At 42.7% G+C, this 19,764-nt stretch overlaps 3 non-coding genes across 3 annotated transcripts; 1 reads left to right on the plus strand and 2 right to left on the minus strand.

Moving 5' to 3' along the window:
- Positions 1-3,276: 3,276 nt before the first annotated feature.
- TRNAH-GUG lies at positions 3,277-3,348 on the minus strand. The gene has a single exon. It is a non-coding gene; the product is annotated as a tRNA-His (tRNA).
- Positions 3,349-6,896: 3,548 nt separating this feature from the next.
- Positions 6,897-6,968, minus strand: TRNAH-GUG. The gene has a single exon. It is a non-coding gene; the product is annotated as a tRNA-His (tRNA).
- A 5,171-nt stretch (positions 6,969-12,139) lies between these two features.
- On the plus strand, positions 12,140-12,211 carry TRNAH-GUG. The gene has a single exon. It is a non-coding gene; the product is annotated as a tRNA-His (tRNA).
- Positions 12,212-19,764: the final 7,553 nt, after the last annotated feature.

A 19,764-nucleotide genomic window follows, 5' to 3' on the forward strand; every position in this document is an offset into this window, starting at 1 on the left:
CATTATTATTATTATTAAGCCAAGCTGCTTCTCTCTGTAGGTTCCCAGGGACAGGAACCAAGGGGACAGGGTTCTTGCCCTGGTTTTCCAGTCCCAGCAGATGGAGGGTTATGGGAACAGAGGTTTTCCCCATTCCAAGCTCTTTTTCCTTCTCTCCCTCATAGTTGAGCCCACTGTTGGGTAGGGACCGTCTCTATGTGTTGCCAACTTGTACTTCCCAAGCGCTTAGTACAGTGCTGTGCACACAGTAAGCGCTCAATAAACACGATTGAAGGAATGAATGAATAGTCTCAAATCATCCCTCATCGACAGTGCTGCCAAGTGGAAAGGACCTCATCTATACAATGGGGATGAAGACTGTGAGCCCCACGTGGGACAACCTGATCACCTTGTAACCTCCCCAGCGCTTAGAACAGTGCTTTGCACATAGTAAACGCTTAATAAATGCCATCTATTATTATTATTAATCTGTGCCTCAGTTACCTTATCTGTAACAGGGGGATTGAGACTGTGAGGCCCACGTGGGGCAAGGGACTAGGGACAACCTGATCACCTTGTAACCTCCCCAGCGCTTAGAACCGTGCTTTGCACATAGTAAGCGCTTAATAAATGTCATCTATTATTATTAGTAATCTGTGCCTCAGTTACCTTATCCGTAACAGGCGGATTGAGACTGTGAGGCCCACGTGGGGCAAGGGACTATGTCCAACCCATCCGCCCCAGCGCTTAGTACAGTGTCTGGCACATAGTAAGAGCTTAACAAATACCATAATAATAATTATAATAATAATTATTATTATTATTCTTAGGTGACCGGCTGGGGCCTGGAGTAGGAGCACCGCCCCCTTGTGGCTTCTACAGGCAAGGACCTACTCAGCCCATCATTCATTCAATCGTCTTTATTGAGCGCTTACTGTGTGCAGGGCACTGTACTAAGCGCTTGGGAAGTCCCAGTTGGCAACATAGAGAGACGGTCCCTATCCAACAGTGGGCTCCCAGTCTTCACTATTATTCACTAAAGTAAATTATTCACTTTATTATGAATAATCAATCAATCAATCGTATTTATTGAGCGCTTACTGTGTGCAGAGCACTGGACTAAGCGCTTGGGAAGTCCAAGTTGGCAACATATAGGGAACGGTCCCTACCCAACAGTGGGCTTCCAGTCTTCACTATTATTCACTAAAGTGAATTATTCACTAAGTTATTCACTTTACTATGAATAAGTGAATTATTCACTAAAGCGAATAATATTCACATAATATTCACTAAATAATATTCACTAAAGTGAATAATAAGTAAGAACGTTGCTGCTTTGGTTATTATTACTCTTATTATTATTACTCTAATTACTCTAATATTATTACTTTATAATATCATATATTATTATTATTATTATTATTCTATTTTACTTGTACATATTCTATTTATTTTGTTTTGTTAATATGTTTTGTTTTGTTCTCTGTCTCCCCCTTCTAGACTGTGAGCCCACTGTTGGGTAGGGACCGTCTCTATATGTTGCCAACTTGGACTTCCCAAGCGCTTAGTCCAGTGCTCTGCACACAGTAAGCGCTCAATAAATATGATTGATTGAAAATACAACTGAATGAATGAATGAATCAATCAATCATATTTATTGAGCGCTTACTGTGTGCAGAGCACTGGACTAAATATGATTGATTGATTGATTCATTCATTCATTCAGTCGTATTTTCAATCAATCATATTTATTGAGCGCCCAGTGCTCTGCACACAGTAAGCGCTCAATAAATATGATTGATTGATTGATTCATTCATTCATTCAATCGTATTTTCAATCAATCATATTTATTGAGCGCTTACTGTGTGCAGAGCACTGGACTAAGCGCTTGGGAAGTCCAAGTTGGCAACATATAGAGACAGTCCCTACCCAACAGTGGGCTCACAGTCTAAAAGGGGGAGAAAGAGAACAAAACCAAACATACCTACAAAATGAAATAAATCGAATAGATATGTAAAAGTACGATAAATAAATAAATAGAGTAATAAATATGTACAAACATATATACATATATACAGGTGCTGTGGGGAAGGGAAGGAGGTAAGATGGGGGATGGAGAGGGGGAAAAATATGTACAAGTAAGATAAATAAATAAATAAATAGATTAATAAATATGTACAAACATATATACATATATACAGGTGCTGTGGGGAAGGGAAGGAGGTAAGATGAGGGGATGGAGAGGGGGAAAAATATGTACAAGTAAGATAAATAAATAAATAAAGAGTAATAAATATGTACAAACATATGTACATATATACAGGTGCTGTGGGGAAGGGAAGGAGGTAAGACGGGGGATGGAGGGGGGAAAATATATACAAGATACATAAATAAAGTAATAGAGTAATAAATATGTACAAACATATGTACATATATACAGGTGCTGTGGGGAAGGGAAGGAGGTAAGATGGGGGATGGAGAGGGGGAAAAATATGTACAAGATAAATAGAGTAATAAATATGTACAAACATATATCCATATATACAGGTGCTGTGGGGAAGGGAAGGAGGTAAGATGGGGGATGGAGGGGGGGAAATATGTACAAGTAAGATAAATAGAGTAATAAATATGACAAACATATATACATATATACAGGTGCTGTGGGGAAGGGAAGGAGGTAAGATAGGGGGATGGAGAGGGGGAAAAATATGCACAAGATAAATAAATAAATAAATAGATAAATAAATAAATAAATAAATAGAGTAATAAATATGTACAAACATATATACATATATACAGGTGCTGTGGGGAAGGGAAGAGGGTAAGATGGGGGATGGAGGGGGGAAAATATGTACAAGTAAGATAAAAAGAGTAATAAATATGTTCAAACATATATACATATACACAGGTGCTGTGGGGAAGGGAAGGAGGTAAGATGGGGGGATGGAGAGGGGGAAAAATATGTACAAGTAAGATAAATAAATAAAGCAATAAATAAATAAATAAAGTAATAAATATGTACAAACATATATACATATATCCAGGTGCTGTGGAGAAGGGAAGGAGGTAAGATGGGGGGGATGGAGGGGGGGAATAAATACGATTGAATGAATGAATAGTAGTTTATTATTATTGTCTAGTGCCGTCGAGTAGTTTCCGATTCCTAGCGACTCTATGGATATAGTTGGGGATTTCCAAAACCCCAGAGGGGTAATTGGGCCTTATCTTAGAAGGCAAAAATGAGAAAAATAAAGGAAAAAAAAAAGAAGCCCCTTGCCGTGCCATTGCGTTCGCAATGCCGTGACTCGGATTCGAACCGAGGTTGCTGCGGCCACAACGCAGAGTACTAACCACTATACGATCACGGCGAGCTACCGGGGCTGTGCGAGGCCGCCCCGCCCCGAGCGCTCTTCTCTGTCTCTCGCCGCGCCTGATTGGTTAGTCAGCGCCGTGGCCTGATCCCGCTCCGCCTATAGGCGGGGTTTCTGGTGACGTCATCCCGTCCGTTACCGCCGGCGGGGCCAAGGCGCGCGGGGAGGGCTTCGAACGGCGCATGCGCAGTGTGTGCGCTAGGCTTGGGCTCTGCAAAGTCATTCGTTCAATCGTATTTATTGAGCGCTTGCTGTGTGCATGCATTCATTCAATCGTATTTATTGAGCGCTTGCTGTGTGCATGCATTCATTCATTCGATTGTATTTATTGAGCGCTTGCTGTGTGCATGCATGCATTCATTTATTCATTCATTCAATCGTATTTATTGAGCGCTTGCTGTGTGCAGAGCACTGGACTAAGCGCCTGGGAAGTCCAAGTTGGCAACATAGAGAGACGGTCCCTACCCAACAGCAGGCTCACTTTTCATTCATTCACTCAATCGTATTTATTGAGCGCTTGCTGTGTGCATGCATTCATTCATTCGTTCAATCGTATTTATTGAGCGCTTGCTGCGTGCATGCATTCATTCATTCGATCGTATTTATTGAGCGCTTGCTGTGTGCATTCACTCATTCAATCGTATTTATTGAGCGCTTGCCGTGTGCAGAGCACTGGACTAAGCTCTTGGGAAGTCCAAGTTGGCAACATAGAAAGACGGTCCCTACCCAACAGCGGGCTCACTTTTCATTCATTCATTCAATCGCATTTATTGAGCGCTTGCTGTGTGCATTCATTCATTCATTCAATCAATCGTATTTATTGAGTGCTTGCTGTGTGCATTCATTCATTCATTCAATCAATCGTATTTATTGAGTGCTTGCTGTGTGCATTCATTCATTCATTCAATCAATCGTATTTATTGAGTGCTTGCTGTGTGCATTCACTCATTCACTCATTCAATCGTATTTATTGAGTGCTTGCTGTGTGCATTCATTCATTCACTCATTCAATCGTATTTATTGAGCGCTTGCTGTGTGTATTCATTCATTCATTCATTCAATCGTATTTATTGAGCGCTTGCTGTGTGCATTCATTCGTTCATTCAATCGTATTTATTGAGCGCTTCCTGTGTGCATTCACTCATTCATTCAATCAATCGTATTTATTGAACGCTTGCTGTGTGCATTCATTCATTCATTCAATCGTATTTATTGAGCGCTTGCTGTGTGCATGCATTCATTCATTCAGTCGTATTTATTGAGCGCTTGCTGTGTGCATTCATTCATTCATTCAATCGTATTTATTGAGCGCATGCTGTGTGCATGTATTCATTCGTTCAATCGTATTTATTGAGCGCTTGCTGTGTGCATTCATTCATTCAATCATCTTTATTGAGCGCTTGCTGTGTGCATTCATTCATTCAATCGTATTTATTGCACACGTGCTGTGTGCAGAACACTGGACTAAGCGCTTGGGAAGTCCAAGTTGGCAACATAGATGGTCCCTACTCAACAGCGGGCTCACTTTTCATTCATTCATTCAATCGTATTTATTGAGCGCTTTCTGTGCATTCATTCATTCATTCGATCATATTTATTGAGTGCTTGCTGTGTGCATTCATTCATTCAATCGTATTTATTGAGCGCTTGCTGTGTGCATTCATTCATTTGATCATATTTATTGAGCGCTTGCTGTGTGCATTCATTCATTCAATCGTATTTATTGAGCGCTTGCTGTGTGCATTCATTCATTAATTCAATCGTATTTATTGAGTGCTTGCTGTGTGCATTCATTCATTCAATCATATTTATTGAGCTCTTGCTGTGTGCATTCATTCATTGATTCAATCGTATTTATTGAGCGCTTGCTGTGTGCATTCATTCATTCAATCATATTTATTGAGCGCTTGCTGTGTGTATTCATTCAATCGTATTTATTGAGTGCTTTCTATGTGCATTCATTCATTCAATCATATTTATTGAGCGCTTGCTGTGTGCATTCATTCATTCAATCGTATTTATTGAGCGCTTGCTGTGTGCATGCATTCATTCAATCGTATATATTGAGCGCTTGCTGTGTGCATTCATTCATTCATTCAGTCGTCTTTATTGAGCGCTTGCTGAGTGCATTCATTCATTCATTCAGTCATCTTTATTGAGCGCTTGCTGTGTGCATGTATTCATTCATTCAATCGTATTTATTGAGCGCTTGCTGTGTGCATTCATTCATTCATTCAATCAATCGTATTTATTGAGCGCTTGCTGTGTGCGTTCATTCATTCACACATTCAATCGTATTTATTGAGCGCTTTCTATGTGCATTCATTCATTCAATCGTATTTATTGAGCGCTTGCTGTGTGCATTCATTCATTCATTCAATCGTATTTATTGAGCGCTTGCTGTGTGCATTCATTCATTCAATCGTATTTATTGAGCGCTTCCTGTGTGCATTCATTCATTCAGTCAATCGTATTTATTGAGCGCTTGCTGTGTGCATTCATTCATTCATTCATTCAATCGTATTTATTGAGTGCTTGCTGTGTGCATTCATTCACTCATTCAATCATATTTATTGAGCGCTTGCTGGGTGCATTCATTCACTCATTCAATCGTATTTATTGAGCGCTTGCTGTGTGCATGCATTCATTCATTCAATCGTATTTATTGAGCGCTTGCTGTGTGCATGCATTCATTCATTCAATCGTATTTATTGAGCGCTTGCTGTGTGCATTCATTCATTCAATCGTCTTTATTGAGCGCTTGCTGTGTGCATTCATTCATTCATTCGATCGTATTTATTGAGCGCTTGCTGTGTACATGTATTCATTCATTCAATCGTATTTATTGAGCGCTTGCTGTGTGCATTCATTCATTCGATCGTCTTTATTGAGCGCTTGCTGTGTGCATTCATTCATTCATTCAATCGTATTTATTGAGCACTTTCTGTGTGCATTCATTCATTCAATCATATTTATTGAGCGCTTACTGTGTGCAGAGCACTGGACTAAGCGCTTGGGGAGTCCAAGTTGGAAAAATAGAGAGACGGTCCCTACCCAACAGCGGGCTCACTTTTCATTCATTCATTCAATCGTATTTATTGAGCGCTTGCTGTGTGCATTCATTCAATCGTAATTATTGAGCGCTTGCTGTGTGCAGAGCACTGGACTAAGCGCTTGGGAAGTCAAAGTTGGCAACATAGAGGGACGGTCCCTACCCACCAGCGGGCTCACAGTCTAGGAGGGGAGACAGAGAACAAAACAAAACATATCAACAAAATAAAATGAATAGAATAAATGTGTACAAATAAAACAAATAAATAGAATAATAAATACACACAAACATATATATAGCCTCTGGCAAACGGAGAGATTTGGGGTCGGGCGAGAAGGACAGGGGCACAACAGTAAGCGCTCAATAAATACGATTGAATGAATGAACGAATGAATTCCCGAGGAGGATCCCTGGGCGTCCAGACCGCTGTCGGCTTTCCGAGTGTATTGGACGTATAAAAAGAAAGCCCCTTGCCGTGCCATTGCGTTCGCAATGCCGTGACTCGGATTCGAACCGAGGTTGCTGCGGCCACAACGCAGAGTACTAACCACTATACGATCACGGCGAGCTACTGGGGCGGTGTTTCCTACGCTCCTCCCGCGCTTTCTTCTCTGTTCTCGGCTCCGCCCCTCCGAGTTTCACCGATTATATCATAGGCTTTGGCCTATTTTTCTATTTCTGATATTTGTTAAGCGCTTACTACGTGCCAAGCACTGCTCTAAGCGCTGGGGAGGTTACAAGGTGATCAGGTTGTCCCACGGAGGAGCGGCTCACAGTCTTCATCATAAGCTTTGGCCTACTTTTCTATTTTTGGTATTTGTTAAGCGCTTACTAGGTGCCAAGCACTGTTCTAAGCGCTGGGGAGGTTACAAGGTGATAGGTTGTCCCACGGTGGGGGGCTCACAGTCTTCATCATAGGCTTTGGCCTACTTTTCTATTTTTGGTATTTGTTAAGCGCTTACTATGTGCCAAGCACTGTTCTAAGCGCTGGGGAAGTTACAAGGTGATCAGGTTGTCCCACCGAGAGGCGGTTCACAGTCTTCATCATAAGCTTTGGCCTGCTTTTCTATTTTGGGTATTTGTTAAGCGCTTACTAGGTGCCAAGCACTGTTCTAAGCGCTGGGGAGGTTACAAGGTGATCAGGTTGTCACACCGAGGGGCGGCTCACAGTCTTCATCATAGGCTTTGGCCTACTTTTCTATTTTTGGTATTTGTTAAGCGCTTACTATGTGCCAAGGACTTTTCTAAGCACTGGGGAGGTTACAAGGTGATCAGGTTGTCCCACGGAGGAGCGGCTCACAGTCTTCATCATAAGCTTTGGCCTACTTTTCTATTTTTGGTATTTGTTAAGCGCTTACTATGTGCCAAGCACTTTTCTAAACGCTGGGGAGGTTACAAGGTGATCAGGTTGTCCCACGGGGGGCTCACAGTCTTCATCATAGGCTTTGGCCTACTTTTCTATTTTTGGTATTTGTTAAGCGCTTACTATGTGCCAAGGACTTTTCTAAGCGCTGGGGAGGTTACAAGGTGATCAGGTTGTCCCACGGTGGGGGGCTCACAGTCTGCATCGTAGGCTTTGGCCTACTTTTCTATTTTTGGTATTTGTTAAGCGCTTACTATATTTTATTTTGTTAGTATGTTTGGTTTTGTTCTCTGTCTCCCCCTTTTAGACTGTGAGCCCACTGTTGGGTAGGGACTGTCTCTATATGTTGCCAACTTGTACTTCCCAAGCGCTTAGTACAGTGCTCTGCACATAGTAAGCGCTCAATAAATATGATTGATTGATTGCCAAGCACTGTTCTAAGCACTGGGGAGGTTACAAGGTGATCAGGTTGTCCCACGGTGGGGGGCTCACAGTCTTCATCATAGGCTTTGACCTACTTTTCTATTTTTGATATTTGTTAAGCGCTTACTACGTGCCAAGCCTGTTCTAAGCGCTGGGGAGGTTACAAGGTGATCAGGTTGTCCCACCGAGGGGTGGCTCACAGTCTTCATCATAGGCTTTGGCCTACTTTTCTATTTTTGGTATTTGTTAAGCACTTACTATGTGCCAAGCACTGTTCTAACCGCTGGGGAGGTTACAAGGTGATCAGGTTGTCCCACGGAGGGGGCTCAAAGTCTTCATCATAGGCTTTGGCCTACTTTTCTATTTTGGTATTTGTTAAGCGCTTACTATATTTTATTTTGTTAGTATGTTTGGTTTTGTTCTCTGTCTCCCCCTTTTAGACTGTGAGCCCACTGTAGGGTAGGGACTGTCTGTATATGTTGCCAACTTGTACTTCCCAAGCGCTTAGTACAGTGCTCTGCACACAGTAAGCGCTCAATAAATATGATTGATTGATTGCCAAGCACTGTTCTAAGCACTGGGGAGGTTACAAGGTGATCAGGTTGTCCCACGGTGGGGGGCTCACAGTCTTCATCATAGGCTTTGACCTACTTTTCTATTTTTGATATTTGTTAAGCGCTTACTACGTGCCAAGCCTGTTCTAAGCGCTGGGGAGGTTACAAGGTGATCAGGTTGTCCCACCGAGGGGCGGCTCACAGTCTTCATCATAGGCTTTGGCCTACTTTTCTATTTTTGGTATTTGTTAAGCACTTACTATGTGCCAAGCACTGTTCTAACCACTGGCGAGGTTACAAGGTGATCAGTTTGTCCCACGGAGGGGGCTCAAAGTCTTCATCATAGGCTTTGGCCTACTTTTCTATTTTGGTATTTGTTAAGCGCTTACTATATTTTATTTTGTTAGTATGTTTGGTTTTGTTCTCTGTCTCCCCCTTTTAGACTGTGAGCCCACTGTAGGGTAGGGACTGTCTGTATATGTTGCCAACTTGTACTTCCCAAGCGCTTAGTACAGTGCTCTGCACACAGTAAGCGCTCAATAAATATGATTGGTTGATTGCCAAGCACTGTTCTAAGCACTGGGGAGGTTACAAGGTGATCAGGTTCTCCCACGGAGGGGCGGCTCACAGTCTTCATCATAGGCTTTGATCTCCTTTTCTATTTTTGGTATTTGTTAAGCTCTTACTATGTGCCAAGCACTGTTCTAACCACTGGGGAGGTTACAAGGTGATCAGGTTGTCCCACCGAGGGGCGGCTCACAGTCTTCATCATAGGCTTTGATCTTTTCTATTTTTGGTATTTGTTAAGCGCTTACTATGTGCCAAGCACTGTTCTAAGCGCTGGGGAGGTTACAAGGTGATCAGGTTGTCCCACGGAGGGGGCTCACAGTCCTCATCATAGGCTTTGGCCTGCTTTTTTATTTTTGGTATTTGTTAAGCGCTTACTATATTTTATTTTGTTAGTATTTTTGGTTTTGTTCTCTTGTCTCCCCCTTTTAGACTGTGAGCCCACTGTTGGGTAGGGACTGTCTCTATATGTTGCCAACTTGTACTTCCCAAGCGCTTAGTACAGTGCTCTGCACACAGTAAGCGCTCAATAAATACGATTGATTGATTGATTGATTGATTTGTACAGATTGATTACAGATTGATTACTCTATTTTCCTCGTATATATTTACGATTCTATTTATTTTATTTTGTTAATTTGTTTTGTTGTCCGTCTTCCCCTTCTAGACTGTGAGCCCACTGTTGGGTAAGGACCATCTCTAGATGTTGCCAACTTGGACTTCCCAAGTGCTCAGTACAGTGCTCTGCGCACAGTAAGCACTCAATAAATTCATTCATTCAATCGTATTTATTGAGCGCTCACTGTGTGCAGAGCACTGGACTAAGCGCTTGGGAAGTACAAGTTTGCAACAGAGACAGTCCCTACCCAACAGCGGGCTCACAGTCTAGAAGGGGGAGACAGAGAACAAAACAAAACATATTAACAAATACAATAAATAGAATAAATAAGTAAAAATAAAATAGAGTAATAAATATTAAGAGCTTACTATGAGCCAAGCACTACGGTGGATGCAAGCAAATCAGGTTGGACACAGGCTGTCATTCATTCAATCGTATTTATTCATCATCATCATCATCAATCATATTTATTGAGCGCTTACTGTGTGCAGAGCACTGAACTAAGCGCTTGGGAAGTACAAGTTGTCAACAGAGACAGTCCCTACCCAACAGTGGGCTCAAAGTCTAGAAGGGGGAGACAGAGAACAAAACAAAACATATTAACAAATAAAATAAATGGAATAAATATGTACAAATAAAATAGAGTAATAAATATTAAGAGCTTACTATGAGCCAAGCGCTACGGTGGATACAAGCAAATCAGGTTGGACAGGCTGTCATTCACTCAATCGTATTTATTGAGCGGTTACTGTGTACAGAGCACTGTACTAAGCGCTTGGGAAGTCCAAGTTGGCAACATATAGAGATGGTCCCTACCCGACAATGGGCTCACAGTCTTAAGATTGAATGAATAGTAAGCGCTCACTAAATACGGTAGAATGAATGAGCACATAGTAAGCGCTCAATAAATGCGATTGAGTGAATGTTGCCAACTTCAATCAATCGTATTTATTGAGCGCTTACTGTGTGCAGAGCACTGTACTAAGCGCTTGGGAAGTACAAGTTGGCAACATATAGAGACGGTCCCTACCCAACAGTGGGCTCACAGTCTAAAAGGGGGAGACGGAGAACAAAACCAAACATACTAACAAAATAAAATAAATAGAATAGATATGTACAAGTCAAATAAATAAATAAATAGAGTAATAAATATGTACAAACCCATATATACAGGTGCTGTGGGGAAGGGAAGGAGGTAAGATGGGGGGGATGGAGAGGGGGACGAGGGGGAGAGGAAGGAAAGGGCTCAGTCTGGGAAGGCCTCCTGGAGGAGGTGAAATATGTACAAATAAAATAAATAGAGTAATAAATCCGTACAAACATATATATTACTCTATTTATTTATTTATTTATTTTACTTGTACATATCTATTCTATTTATTTTATTTTGTTAGTATGTTTGCTTTTGTTCTCCATCTTCCCCTTTTAGACTGTGAGCCCACTGTTGGGTAGGGACTGTCTCTAGATGTTGCCAATTTGTACTTCCCAAGCGCTTAGTCCAGTGCTCTGCACATAGTAAGCGCTCAATAAATACGATTGATGATGATGATGATGATGATATATACAGGTGCTGTGGGGAGGGGGAGGAGGGGGCCTAGTTACTTGTACTTCCCAAGCGCTTAGTACGGTGCTCTGCACACAGTAAGCGCTCAATAAATACGATTGAGTGAATGTTGCTAACTTGGACTTCCCAAGCGCTTAGTCCGGTGCTCTGCACACAGTAAGCGCTCAATAAATACGATTGAGTGAATGTTGGCAACTTGGACTTCCCAAGCGCTTAGTCCAGTGCTCTGCACATAGTAAGCGCTCAATAAATACGATTGAGTGAATGACAGCCTGTGTCCAACCTGATTTGCTTGTATCCACCGTAGTGCTTGGCTCATAGTAAGCTCTTAATATTTATTACTCTATTTATTTATTTTATTTGTACATATTTATTCCATTTATTTTATTTGTTAATATGTTTGGTTTTGTTCTCTGTCTCCCCCTTCTAGACTGTGAGCCCGCTGTTGGGTAGGGACTGTCTCTGTTGCCAACTTGTACTTCCCAAGCGCTTAGTCCAGTGCTCTGCACATAGTAAGCGCTCAATAAATACGATTGATTGATTAATCGAAAGAAAACTCCTCTATCAAAATGGGAAGGCCGCAGCGGGGTGAGCAGGTGAGAAGTGGCGTCCAGCAGCTACCCTGGTGGCATCTCCCCAGTAGCTCGCCGTGATCGTATAGTGGTTAGTACTCTGCGTTGTGGCCGCAGCAACCTCGGTTCGAATCCGAGTCACGGCATTGCGAACGCAATGGCACGGCAAGGGGTTGGCCTTTTTTTAAAAAATATTTTGGCCCTCGGGTCAAAAAGTAGCCGGACTTTACCCCATCTACATTACACAAATTAGGAAACCAAGAAGAAGAATAATAATGATGGTATTTGTTAAGCGCTTACTATGTTGGGCCAAAAAGTAGCCGGACTTTACCCCATCTACATTACACAAATTAGGAAACCAAGAAGAATAATAATAATGATGGTATTTGTTAAGCGCTTACTATGTTGGGCCAAAAAGTAGCCGGACTTTACCCCATCTACATTACACAAATTAGGAAACCAAGAAGAATAATAATAATGATGGTATTTGTTAAGCGCTTACTATGTTGGGCCAAAAAGTAGCCGGACTTTACCCCATCTACATTACACAAATTAGGAAACCAAGAAGAAGAATAATAATGATGGTATTTGTTAAGCGCTTACTATGTTGGGCCAAAAAGTAGCCGGACTTTACCCCATCTACATTACACAAATTAGGAAACCAAGAAGAATAATAATAATGATGGTATTTGTTAAGCGCTTACTATGTTGGGCCAAAAAGTAGCCGGACTTTACCCCATCTACATTACACAAATTAGGAAACCAAGAAGAAGAATAATAATGATGGTATTTGTTAAGCGCTTACTATGTTCTAAACGCCTGCAGCGGGGGCAACCGGAGAAGCAGCGTGGCTCCGTGGAAAGAGCCCGGGCTTTGGAGTCAGAAGTCATGGGTTCAAATCCCGCTCCCCCACTTGTCAGCTGTGTGACTTTGGGCAAGTCACTTCATTCAATCGTATTTATTGAGTGCTTACTGTGTGCAGAGCACTGGACTAAGCGCTTGGGAAGTACAAGTTGACTTTGGGCAAGTCACTTCATAGTGAGCACCTAATAAATGCCATTATTATTCATTCAATCGTATTTATTGAGCGCTCACTGTGTGCAGAGCAGTGGACTAAGCGCTTGGGAAGTACAAGTTGACTTTGGGCAAGTCACTTCATAGTGAGCACTTAATAAATGCCATTATTATTATTATTCATTCAATCGTATTTATTGAGCGCTCACCGTGTGCAGACCACTGGACTAAGCGCTTGGGAAGTACAAGTTGACTTTGGGCAAGTCACTTCATTCAATCGTATTTATTGAGCGCTCACCGTGTGCAGAGCACTGGACTAAGCGCTTGGGAAGTCCAAGTTGGAAACATGTAGAGACGGTCCCTACCCAACAGTGGGCTCACAGTCTAGAAGGGGGAGACAGAGAACAAAACATATTAACAAAATAAAATAAACAGAATAAATATCAACCAATCAATCGTATTTATTGAGCTCTTACTGTGTGCAGAGCACTGTACTAAGCGCTTGGGAAGTCCAAATTGGCAACAGATAGAGACGGTCCCTACCCAACAGTGGGCTCACAGTCTAGAAGGGGGAGACAGAGAACAAAACATATTAACAAAATAAAGTGAACAGAATAAATATCAATCAATCAATCGTATTTATTGAGCACTTACCGTGTGCAGAGCACTGTACTAAGCGCTTGAGAAGTAAGTTGGCAACATATACAGACGGTCCCTACCCAACAGTGGGCTCACAGTCTAGAAGGGGGAGACAGAGAACAAAACAAAACATATTAACAAAATATAATAAATAGAATAAATATGTACAAATAAAATAGAGTACTAAATACGTACTTCACTTCTCTGGGCCTCAGTTACCTCATCTGTAAAATGGGGGGGTGAAGAGTGTGAGCCCCCCGTGGAACAACCTGATCACCTTGTAACCTCCCAAGCGCTTAGAACAGTGCTTTGCACATAGTAAGCGCTTAATACATGCTATTATTATTGGAATGGCCTAGGCCTCTCTGAGCATTTTTGTTACATGGAGGCAAGCGGTTCTTGAATTCATCAAATCCTGCTTTCAGTCATTCATTCAATTGTATTTATTGAGCGCTTTCTGTGTGCAGAGCACTGGACTAAGCGCTTGGGAAGTACAAGTGGGCAACATATAGAGACGGTCCCTACCCAACAGCGGGTTCACAGTCTAGAAGGGGGAGACAGACAACAAAACAAAACATATTAACAAAATAAAATAATAGAATAAACATGTGCAAGTAAAATAGAGTAATAAATATGTACAAACATAGATACAGGTGCTGTGGGGAGGGGAAGGAGGTAAGGCCGGGGAGATGGGAAGGGGGAGGAGGAGGAGAGGAAGGAGGGGTCTCAGTCTGGGAATAATAATAATAATAATAATAATAATAATAATAATAATAATAATAATAATAATAATGGAATTTATTAAGCACTTACTACACAGTAAGCGCTTAATAAATTCCATTATTGTTATTATTATTATTATTGTGTGCAAAGCACTGTTCTAAGCGCTGGGGAGGTTACAAGGTGATCAGGTTGTCCCACGTGGGGCTCACAGTCTTCATCCCCATTTTCCCGATGAGTTAACTGAGGCCCAGAGAAGTGAAGTGACTTGCCCAAAGTCCCACAGCTGACAATTGGCGGAGTCTCAATTTGAACCCACAACCTCCTGGAGGAGGTGAGCTCTCCCTGATTACCTTGTATCCCCCCAGCGCTTAGAACAGTGCTTTGCACATAGTAAGCGCTTAACAACTGCCATTATTATGATTATGATTATGATGAAGTGCTTCCCAAGCGTTTAGTACAGTGCTCTGCACACAGTAAGCGCTCAATAAATACGATTGAATGAATGAAAGTAACCTCTTGGCGGGAAGCGCGGCTGGGCGGAAGAAGCGCCCTTGCAGATGCGCCGTTCGGCCACAGGAGGGCGGCAGAGGTCTGGGGCCGAGCGGGGCTCCCGGCTCGCCTTGGGGACCGGTTCATTCAATCAATCAATCAATCAATCATTCAATCAATCAATCGTATTTATTGAGAGTTTACTGTGTGCAGAGCACTGGACTAAGCGCTTGGTAAGTCCAAGTTGGCAACAGATAGAGACGGTCACTACCCAACAGCGGGCTCACAGTCTAGAAGGGGGAGACAGAGAACAAAACCAAACATACTAACAAAATAAAATAAATAGAATAGATATGTACAAGTAAGATAAATAAATAGAGTAATAAATATGTACAAACATATATCCATATATACAGGTGCTGTGCGGAAGGGAAGGGGGTAAGATGGGGGGATGGAGAGCCCCTTCCTTCCTCTCCCCCTCGTTCCCCTCTCCATCCCCCGCATCTTACCTCCTTCCCTTCCCCACAGCACCTGTATATATGTATACATGCTTGTACATATTTATTACTTTATTTGTTTATTTATTTTACTTGTAAATATCTATTCTATTTATTTGATTTTGTTAGTATGTTTAGTTTTGTTCTGTGTCTCCCCCTTCTAGACTGTGAGCCCACTGTTGGGTAGGGACTGTCTCTATATGTTAACAACTTGGACTTCCTAAGCGCTTAGTACAGTGCTCTGCACACAGTAAGCGCGCAATAAATACGATTGATTGATTGATTGTTTGATTGATAGTAATTAATAATAATAAAGATATTCTTCCATAGGGAGCAGAGATAGTACTGTAAAAGTAATAGTGTAAGCCCACTGTTTGGTAGGGACCGTCTCTATATGTTGCCAACTTGGACTTCCCAAGCCCTTAGTCCAGTGCTCTGCACACAGTAAGCGCTCAATAAATACAATTGAATGAATGAATGAATTACTGTAAAATAATGCATAGTGATAATCCCCAGCGCTCAGAACAGTGCTTTACACATAGTAAGCGCTTAATAAATGCCATTATTATTATTATTATTATTTCCCCTTTATTCTTAGTTTGGACCTGAAACCATGTCTAATTCTTGCCCCTATACTCTTTCCCAGCATGGCGTAAGTGGAAAGTGCTCAGACTTGGGACTCAGAGGTCTTGGGTTCTAATCCTGGCTCTGCCACTTGTCTGCTGTGTAATCTTGATAAATTGTGGCAGTTACTATGGCTGCCTCTGAACTTGAACTCTGAGCCTTGCGACACCTGAAACTCTGCTCTTCCAACCTAGGACTCTTCTCCTTTTTTGATTCTCTTTTCATATTTTCCACCATTCTTATCTTTTATGTTGTTTTCCTTTTTTTCCCCTCTCTTGTTTTAACTTCCCTTATATATCTAGAAGCAGCGTGGTTCAGTGGAAAGAGCATGGGCTTTGGAGTCAGAGGTCATGGGTTCAAATCCCCACTCCGCCACTTGTCAGCTGTGTGACTTTGGGCAAGTCACTTCACTTCTCTGTGCCTCAGTTACCTCATCTGTAAAATGGGGATTAAGATTGTGAGCCCCCCGTGGGACAACCTGATCACCTTGTATCCCCCCAGTGCTTAGAACAGTGCTTTGCACATAGTAAGCGCTTAATAAATACCATCATCATTATTATTATTCTCTGGGCCTCAGTTACCTCCTCTGTAAAATGGGGACTAAGATTGTGAGCCCTCCGTTGGACAACCTGATCACCTTGTATCCCCCCAGTGCTTAGAACAGTGCTTTGCACATAGTAAGCGCTTAATAAATACCATCATTATTATTATTATTCTCTGGGCTTCAGTTACCTCCTCTGTAAAATGGGGATTAAGATTGTGAGCCCCCCGTGGGACAACCTGATCACCTTGTATGCCCCCAGTGCTTAGAACAGTGCTTTGCACATAGTAAGCACTTAACAAATATTATTATTATTATTATTATTATTATTATTATTAGTCCTCTGAGAAGCAGCGTGGCTCAGTGGAAAGAGCCCGGGCTTTGGAGTCAGAGGTCATCGGTTCAAATCCCGGCTCCACCACTTGTCAGCTGTGTGACTTTGGGCAAGTCACTTCACTTCTCTGTGCCTCAGTTACCTCATCTGTAAAATGGGGATCACCTTGTATCCCCCCCAGTGCTTAGAACAGTGCTTTGCACATAGTAAGTGCTTAATAAATACCATCATTATTATTATTCTCTGGGCCTCAGTTACCTCATCTGTAAAATGGGGATTAAGATTGTGAGCCCCCCGTGGGACAACCTGATCACCTTGTATCCCCCCCCCCCCCAGTGCTTAGAACAGTGCTTCGCAAATACTACTACTACTACTATTACTACTATTATTATTGCCAGTCCTCTGAGAAGCAGCGCGGCTCAGTGGAAAGAGCCAGGACTCTGGAGTCAGAGGTCATGGGTTCAAATCCCGGCCCCCGCCACTTATCAGCTGTGTGATTTTGGGCAAGACACTTAACTTCTCCCACTTGTCAGCTGTGTGATTTGGGGCAAGACACTTAACTTCTCCCACTTGTCAGCTGTGTGATTCGGGGCACGACACCTCTCCGTACCTCAGTTCCCTCCTCTGTAAAATGGGGATGAAGGCTGTGAGCCCCCCGTGGGACAACCTGATCACCTTGTAACCTCCCCGTCGCTTAGAACAGTCCTTTGTACACAGTAAGTGCTTAATACATGTCATCATTATTATTATTATTAAAAAATGGGGATTGAGACTATGAGCCCCCCGTGGGACAACCTGATCACCTTGTAACCTCCCCAGCGCTTAGAACAGTGCTTGGAACATAGTAAGAGCTTAATAAATGCCACTATTATTATTATTATTATTATTATTATACAGTCAGGGCTTTGAAGGGCTCTGGTTGCCCCGGGATTTGGGGGGCAGATCTTCCCCCAAAAGGTCAGCGCTTAGAACAGCGCTTTGCACATAGTAAGCGCTTAACAAATGCCATTATTATTATTATTATTATTATTATTATTCCGATGGCAGGGAACGTGTCCCGACTCGCAGGCCCAGGCCAGGCGGCCCTCCCACCCCAGGTGCCTCGGTTCCAGGACTGCCACGTGGCCCGGGGAAAAGTAGGAAAATAATAAACCCAACCGGGAGCCGGACGGGATTTTCCCGGGTCGCTTCTCCCAGGGAGGAGGGAGAATCCCAGCGTTGCCAGGTAGTCCCTTCCTTGGGGAATCCCGACCAAACTGGGCCCCCTTTTTCCTCTCCCCTTCCCCATCCCCCGCGCCCTACCTCCTTCCCCTCCCCACAGCACCTGGATATATGTTTGTACAGATCTATCACTCTATTTTACTTGTACATATTTGCTATTTATTTGGTAATGATGCGCAGGATTTATTCACCCATTCAGTCGTATTTATTGAGCGCTTACTGTGTGCAGGATTTAGCTTTAATTCTGTTTGTTCTGCCGACTTGACACCCGTCCACTGTTTATTTTATTTTGCCTATTTATTTTATGTTGTTAGTATGTTTTGTCTCGTTGTCTGCCCCCCAACTTGTACTTCCCAAGCGCTTAGTACAGTGCTCTGCACACAGTAAGCGCTCAATAAATACGATTGATTGATTGATTGATTCTGGACTGGGAACCCCCTGTTGGGTAGGGACCGTCTCTAGATGTTGCCAACTTGTTCATTCATTCATTCATTCAATCGTATTTACTGAGCGCTTACTGTGTGCAGAGCACTGTACTAAGCGCTTGGGAAGTGATTTGTACATAGTTACAAGCGCTTGGTACAGTGCTCTGCACACAGTAAGCACTCAGTAAATACGATTGAATGAATATGTTGCCAACTTGTACTTCCCAAGCGCTTAGTACAGTGCTCTGCACACAGTAAGCGCTCAGTAAATACGATTGAATGAATGAATATGTTGCCAACTTGTACTTCCCGAGCGCTTAGTACAGTGCTGTGCACACAGTAAGTGCTCAATAAATACGATTGAATGAATGAATGTTTTGTTTTGTTGTCTGTCTCCCCCTTTTAAACTGTGAGCCCGTTGTTGGGTAGGCACCGTCTCTATATGTTGCCAACTTGTACTTCCCAAGCGCTTAGTACAGTGCTCTGCACACAGTAAGCGCTCAAAAAATATGATTGAATGAATGAATGTTTTGTTTTGTTGTCTGTCTCCCCCTTCTAGACTGTGAGCCTGTTGTTGGGTAGGGACTGTCTCTATATGTTGCCAACTTGTACTTCCTAAGCGCTTAGTACAGTGCTCTGCACACAGTAAGCGCTCAATAAATACGATTGAATGAATGAATGAATGTTTTGTTTTGTTGTCTGTCTCCCCTTCTAGACTGTGAGCCCGTTGTTGGGTAGGGACCGTCTCTAGATGTTGCCAACTTGTACTTCCCAAGCGCTTAGTACAGTGCTCTGCACGCAGTAAGCGCTCAAATACGATTGAGTGAATGAATGAATGTTTTGTTTTGTTGTCTGTCTCCCCCTTCTACACTGTGAGCCCGTTGTTGGGTAGGGACCGTCTCTATCTGTTGCTGACTTGGACTTCCCAAGCGCTTAGTACAGTGCTCTGCACACAGTAAGCGCTCAGTAAGTACGATTGAATGAATGAAGGGGGATTGCTGCCGTGACCCCAACCGGTCCTGGCCCAGCTTGCTTTCGCACCCTGCCCCTCCGAGGGCACCCGAATAGCTGGGGTCCCTCCTCTGTATTGCCCCCCACTTTCCCTCCCCTTCCCCTGCCCCATAATAACGACAATAATGATAATATTTATTAAGCGCTTACTATGTGCCAGGCACTGTTCTCCCTCCTCCCT

The sequence above is a fragment of the Tachyglossus aculeatus genome, chromosome 8 (genome assembly GCF_015852505.1).
Source record: "Tachyglossus aculeatus isolate mTacAcu1 chromosome 8, mTacAcu1.pri, whole genome shotgun sequence".
Lineage (NCBI taxonomy): Eukaryota > Metazoa > Chordata > Mammalia > Monotremata > Tachyglossidae > Tachyglossus > Tachyglossus aculeatus.